Here is a 7,817-nt window from a genome sequence, read left to right as displayed (position 1 = left end):
TTGTATTTCAATACTTTTGCTTTGTCCATTTCGGTAAAAATCTGACAGTAATATTTTAAGTTCCTTCAAACATAAAAGAGTCCTACATAAAATTTTGATAAAGCTGCGGCCCGCCATTTGATTTGTGTTTTCAATTGTGGCCCCCGGCCTCATGTAAGTTGGAAACCCCTGATCTAGACAATCAGTAGTGGAGAACTTTAAAGCTCTTGAAGTAGTAGCAAGTGAAATGGGACTAACCATTAATGATGACAAAACGAAATATATGGAGATAAACAGAGGGCTCACTAAGGCAATGCCTGCCCTTTCATGTGAATGATTATGAATTTGAAGCTGTTGATGAATTTAAATATCTTAGGGTTACTGTAACTTGCAAAAATGACATAAATACCGAAATCGATAGCAGTTTAGCAACGGCAAGCAAGTACTACTTTGGTTTAAAAAGCCAATTAAAAAGTAAATTTCTTAAGCAAAGGACAAAAATTGACATATACAAAACACTCCTACGGCCTGTGATCCTATATGGTAGGGCGAGTGCTGGACTCTTAATAAAAAAGAGGAGAACCGATTGCTGAATTTTGAAAGAGGGATACTTAGAAGAATTTTTGGTGCAGTCTATGAGAATAACAAATGGCGCACCCTTTACAATCATGAGTTATATAATAAGTATAAACAACCAGACATAGTTCGTGTTATTAAGGCCAATCGCATTCGATGGGTGGGACAAATTTATAGATCTGAAGACCAAAACCCCGCAAAAAAGTAACCTTTTCTAAACCAGAAGGTACAAGAAAAAGGGGTCGTCCACCGACCTAAAGATAATAGGAATAACTAACTGGAAGGCCATGGCACAGAATAGATCAAGATGGCATAAACTTATTTGGACGTCCTTGGCCTGTCATAGGCGGTAGTGTCCAAGAAGAAGATACATAAAAGTGCGATTTTACGTCTGATTTCGCAACTTTAAATAACGTCAGCATTAATTGATATATTTAAGAACTATCTTTGTCCTTGAAACAATTAAAATTACATATTTTTTGAAAAAATTGGGGTTATACAGGTACTTAGATTCTTAAATTGAGCGTTGTTGTTATAATTAAAGCATTCCCGCTGGCAATAGTGTCATTGTTTTAAACGAACCACCTTGACTTATCAGACAAGCTATTACCCATCGATCTGAAGCTAGGAGCCATCTCGGTACTAGTAGCACAATCCAGGAATATTCCTTTACCGGAGAATAAAACAAGCAGTATAAATTGGAGAATGAAACAAATCTATCCCAAAAGAATAGTTAAATTTAAAAGCTAATTTTATATATTTATTTTGTACGAACTATGCATTGCAGAATTTTTTTAATGTCATCAATGTAAATAAAACGCAGCCAGTTCGAGGAACAGAATTGCAAGGAAGATCGTTTGCAAAACATCAAGATTCAAGACGAGCAGGGTGAATGAAGTAATTCTATCTGGAGAAGAAAAAAAGTCTCTCCCAAAAGTAATTTAAAACCAAATTTCATTATGATTGTTCGTTAAAACTATGAATGCCGAACTTTTACTTAGAGACAATAACATCGAGAAAAAAAAAGAATTTATCAGGTAAATTGTTTGCTAAGAATCTAGACCTACAAGGTGAAAGTGACGAATGAAAGAATAAAATCAAAAGTTGTATAAAATTTAAAAGCTTTTTCTATTTATTTATTTTGTAGTCACGATGAATTCAGAATATGAATAAGAGACTCTGAGTGTAAGAATAAAATCAGGAAGAAGATCGTTTGTGAGATCAAGCAGGTGACAAATGAACGAATAAAATTAATCTATCCCCCCCCCAAAAAACAAATCACACTTATTATTATTATAATTTGAAAGAACATTGACTGCTGAATTTTTATTGATATCCATAAGAGACAATAAGAATGATCACGAAGTTCGTTTGCAAAACGTGCAGGGTGAATGTAACAAATGAATTTCTCTCAATCGAAAATTCTTTCTGTAGCATCTGCGGATAGGTTTAAAATAACCTAACATCTGGGCAAATATCCAAGAGATAAACAAAAGTGACTACTTTTATTATGTATTTTTGTTTTCCTTCCGACAAATGGATGCTCTACAAACAGCAGGCTGAAATTCTTTACCTAATTACTTCATGTCTTCCTACGAGTGCACACTAGTTCTGAGACATCCCTTTATGCTTAAAAAATTATATGTTTTATCAGGTATGAAGATGTGTACGGCATTCATGATTTAATGTCTCGTATCTGCAGTAAAAAGTTGAAATTCTCCCTTTCATTATTATTTGTCAGCAAAACATTGGTATAAGCTAGTCGACCTAACATAAAAACTCCTTTATTCAGTGGCGTGTAAAGAGGAGTGAATGGAATACAAACATTCAGCCAAAGGGGGGGGGGAACCGACGATTAAGAACACTAACGTTTTAAAAAAAAAAAACGGTTTTATTAAAAAAAATTATTTTTCTTAAAAGTTATATATTTGGCTTAAGCAAAATATTTTACGGAATGTGTTTTATATTTATAAAAAAAAAAGGGAAGAAAGAAAATACTGTGACTGAAATAGTCATTTCTGCTTGCGTTTACATAGAAAATGGATTTTTATGTACAATGCGGTGCGGTGAAGAAAAGAAAACGGTCTACTCTGAATAGCTTTTTATCTAATGATCGGATCTTCACGTTCTCGAACTCAATCTTCATGGTTTGAGGGGGTGACCTCAAAAGTGCTAATTAATTAGTGGAGACGATTTTAAATTACAAAATCAGACACAAAGACGCATTTTTTACCGAATGCATTTTTTAAAGTAGATTCGGATTTCTGTCTTCCAAAGTATCCGCAAATTGGGTCCCCTCAAACTATTAAGTCCTGGAAAGCGAAGATTCGATTATATCCAAAATTCATGGCCTTCTGTTTTTTTTTTGGCGCACTGTACACATGATTTTTACACCTCTAGAGTTCGGTCAAGAGAGCGATCCATTGTTACATGTCGACTGTTATTTTGTTTTTCAATCATGTAATATCTTACCGCTCCTGCTTTTGAGGATTGTTCCCAATAATTTAGTCAAGAGAGCGGATCAAAGTTTGGAGCCTTTAATTTTACTCTCACCCTATTTAGCCCTATCTCAAGAACTTTTCAAGCGAGTTGAACATTTTTTTTCTTCATACAATCACAAAATTCATTTATCTAAAGATAATTCCATGCCAAAACAAATGAGTCAATTTTTATTATTTTATTTAATAATAGTCGGAAAAAATTTGTAATATAAGGAGTGCCATTTTTTACATCATTTTAAAGTGTGCAATATTAAATGGCAAAAAAAAAAATTGAGCGAAATCGGTTGAATAGTTCTCGAGAAATCGAATTATAAAAAAATAGTAGATTTAAAAGTCGATAACTTAAAATATCGTGTCTGCACTACTTAATTAGCATATTTGAGAACACCCCCTCAAACCATTAAGATTGAGTTGTAGAACAGGAAAATTCGATCATTAGATCAAAAGCTCATGGTGACCTTTTTTTTTCTGGGGGTGGGCACTGTATACTTGATTTTTATAAATATATACCTTTCCAAGACCAAGGCTTTTTCAAAATGCTACATCATTCCTTTTCTAATTTCAGGAGACCTTATAATTGTAGAGTTTGCCAACGAGCATCGCTCAATTCGCAATAAAAAAAATATTATAGTCCCATTTTCTGATCCGAAATAGCGTCGTAAAATAGTTTCCTGACAAAAAAGATAATAAATACTTCTATTCTTTGTAAAACAATAGAGAAACATTAAAGATAGAAAAAAGGAAATCTGCCATTAAATAACCAAACTATTTATATTAGTTTCAATTTTTTTTTTCTTTTTAAAAAAGAAACGGGAAATTCGGGACCGTTTATAGGTACGAATGTTTTTGGAAATTTTGGTCTACCCCCCCCCCTCTTGTAAACAAAAATGTGTAAATGAGTTTTTTTTTTAAATTTTTCTTCTCCTACATTAAATTTTTATTTTAAATGTAAAATTTTTCCGACTATATATATTTTTTTTAGCTTTTTTAAACAAAAATTTTTGGATAAAAATTTGAATTTGGACGTAAGCATTGTTCACACACACTCCCTCTCCATTGCCAGAAAAATGATCTCTCTTCTTGGGTACTTACTTAATATTTAAACGATCCCTTAAAATATGACTTTACATTTTTTTTAAAAAAGGGGTAAACAGGTTTGCACTTGTTTACGTCAGTGTATCCATTGTAATGCAATACATTAAAAATAAACACAAATAGAAAGTATATATCTCCGGAATAAAAACCCCATTACATGTGTGTTTAAATATAAAAAACTGCACTGCTTCTAATAATTGGGGTCTAATTATTATAATCTACTCATATAATACATGATATAACAAATGATCTATATAATATATCGTCTCGTCGAATTTATATTATGTATCCTTTAATTTAATCCACTGATACACGTGCAAACGATAAAGGCTGTATAGTATCACCTGATATTTAAGATTTTACATAGAAGCTTGTAGTGTAGCTCGTAATTTGGCCAGGGGACTGATCTCACATGGGGATGAATGCCTGAATTTAAAAATTCTAGGATTAGGACGGCTTTATTCCTGTGATGTCAGTCTTAGCTTATCACCCTTCTTTTTTTTCTTCTTCTTACTATCAACGATGAAAAGCCTCTCTTGCCTTAGTAGAGAGATTTTTATTTTCAACCCGTTTTACATTGGGTGAAAGGAGAGTCTCTTAGCTAAAACACAGAAATAGCTCTTCTGTGTGTGTGTTTCTCTCTTTTCTAAATAGCGTATCGTTTGGCAAGTTTCCAAATTAAAAGTAAATTCACTTCTAAGATTCAACACTATAATTTAAAAAAGAAATCAATAAAAGAACAACCTTGTTCTACTTAGAAAAAACTTTTGTTTACCTACTCACCGATATTTAATACATTTCAAAGAAAAAAATAAATAAATACAAAGATTGGAATACAGGGTGCGTATAGCCAGATTTTTCAACACAAAAACAAGCAGTACTTTTCAAGCACTCAAAAATTTTTTAAAAATCATTTTCGAAAAAAAAAATCGTAATTAGGATCTGTGCAGTGATAATATATTTTTTTTTCTATCCGTTTAAAGTTCTTTTTTTGTAAACGTAAAATCAATAAAATTCAAAATCAATTTCGAATCATCATCGTGATAAAATAACTACTTTCTGATAAATTGCGCAGAGAAAATGGTGAAAATTAAGTTTTTCATTTTTTTTTTTTTTTTGTGATTTAGAACCCATTTTTATTCATTAAAATTTGAATTTAAAGAAAATTAAAATTCATTATTATTTTATTAAAATTTAATTATTTCTATTTTTTTCAAATAAATAAAATACTTAACTGGAAATAATTTTTCTTCCTCCATTTACATAAAAATGAGTTTAGATTTACATAAGCAATTCACTTTTTAGGTTTTTTTTTTCCTTCTTAAATTTGCACTTTCTTCCAGCACTTTTTTCAGGGGCATCCAATCAAATTCATCATACACACCTCTGTATGCTAGAGATAGATTTCTGTTATGTGGAAAATTTGAAAGACGCCGTAGCATTTAACTTTTTTGTATTATTTAATTTTTTCTCGTTTGGTGTCTGCTAACTAAAGTAAAAAATTTTTTTTACTTTAGTTAGCAGACGATGGGCGGGCGATCACTTAGGTTTGTACAATTTAGGAAACAATTGCAACTCGGGTAAAACGCTCTAGTTGAAGTTCGAAATACTATCTAACCAGTCAGATCGAGGTAGAAATTTCGATGGACGATATGAATTTTGATCGCAACTTTACAGGAAATGATAGTAACTTGTATAGGCCAGGGATGAGAGTAGTCAGAAAGTAAAAAAGAGGAAATCCAAGAATATATATATATTGAAGCGTAATGAATGGTTTGAAGAACAGAAACATTAAATAATTAATATTTACATTTATTTACAATTTATACATAATTCGTTTAGTTTAAATGCGGCATCAAATATTTAAGATGCGAATAGTGATTTTCTTCATGAGACACAAGCATCTACTGACATTTCTACTTTCGCTGTTCAACTAAGAAAATATTTCTCTCAAGTTAGGCCTGCTCCACCTTCACGTCATGGAAAATCTCCCATTTTTGTGACGAAAGATCTTAACACTACTTCTCATGTATTCGTACGAACTGACGCCGTTCGTCCACCACTTTAACCCCCATATGAAGGACCTTTTAAAGTACTTTCCAGAAACAAAGATTACTACACACTATCAATAAAGGAAAAATCACGAAATATCTCTATTAATCGTTTAAAACCATGCTTCATATAACAGTCTGCAGACTTGAAGAACAACGCCTCTTCCTTCAGTTCAATGCCTACAGTCGGCACACCTTCAGTCCTTCCAAAAATTGCTGCTTCAAATATCAAGAAGAAAAGAGTGACATTTTCTGACGAACCGCCTAAGAAGTCTTTTTTTAACAAGACATCACGCGTTGGGAGACCTACCCAGAAAGCAAGTAACCTTACGACAACCTTGAGTTTTAACTTTATTTTCATTATCACGAAAAGGTTAGCGGTAAAAACCTTTTTTCAATGACGTAAAAATATTGCTATTTCCAACCTTTCCTCCTTAAAGGAAAACTAAATGATTTTTAAATCTTTTTTAAAAATATTGTTATTTAGGTTAAAAAACAAGCAAATTGTAAACCTTATTTTTTGCATTTTTGTTTGCTGTCATGATTAGGTTAGCAGAAATATTAAGCGAAAACCTTTTTCAATGGAAACGAAATAAAGCAAATATTGACCTTTTCAGCGAAAATATTAATAAATAATAAGAAAATATTTTTCAAAGGGCCTCATTTAAAGGAAAGCAAATAAACGAGCATAAGACCATGATTTTGGATTGTTTTTTTAAAGTCTGCGAAAGTACAATACGAAAACTTTCTTTTAAAGGTTTCTCGACGCAAGTGTAACTAATAGTTCTTTTTTAGAAACTTTTCATTCGAACAATCTCATTAATATAATAAATAAAATTTGAATCTGGAGTTAAAAATTGACTCTTCAATACTTTTTCACATATTTTTTTTTCCTTCTCGAATTTGGCTATAGGGGTCCTATACGTTGCGGTTCCTTTAAAGTGTGTGGCCTTCTCTCGTTCATTTTACCTTATTGCAAACCTAATTATGATATAGCAGTAAAATATTCGCGCGAAGAGAATTTTATTTAAAATATTTATATGCAGAAAAAATTCGTCCAACAGTCTATTGTGAGCTAGAGGGTCATCGATATTAAGACTCCCCGATTTATGACTAACGAGGAGTGATGGTGAAAATAAAATCAGCATTGTGCACCTACCGCCTTTATTTCCCTGACAAGCTGGTATCCGCTCTACAGCTGGGTGGATTCAAAACCTAGACCCACAGTTTTTTTCATCATATCTTTGGAGTGAATTTAAGAACATTTTGTTCACAGAACTCGATGTATAGTGTACAAAATAAAAGACAGACCATCCTGATTAGATTTTACTCTAATGATTGAATTTTCAAATTTTATAACTCAATCTTAATATACCAAACAATCGTACCAAAGGGAATTTAAATACACTATTCAGGGGGCACATAATGGGCCAAAATAGATTTTGTTAATTAACCGGAAGGAAGTTCTTTAAGCTATATATTCGTGGAAGCAACGTGTGAGACGTGGTGTGGTTGTTAGCGCCATGGGAAAAGAAGTTTGTAGACTCGATGGTCAGGGGTTCGGTCCTGGTCATGAATTAATTTTTGATTTTTTTTTCAATTTACTTTATTTTAT

This window comes from Parasteatoda tepidariorum, chromosome 6, assembly GCF_043381705.1.
Source record: "Parasteatoda tepidariorum isolate YZ-2023 chromosome 6, CAS_Ptep_4.0, whole genome shotgun sequence".
Taxonomy (NCBI): domain Eukaryota; kingdom Metazoa; phylum Arthropoda; class Arachnida; order Araneae; family Theridiidae; genus Parasteatoda; species Parasteatoda tepidariorum.
This window is presented reverse-complemented; position numbering follows the sequence as displayed.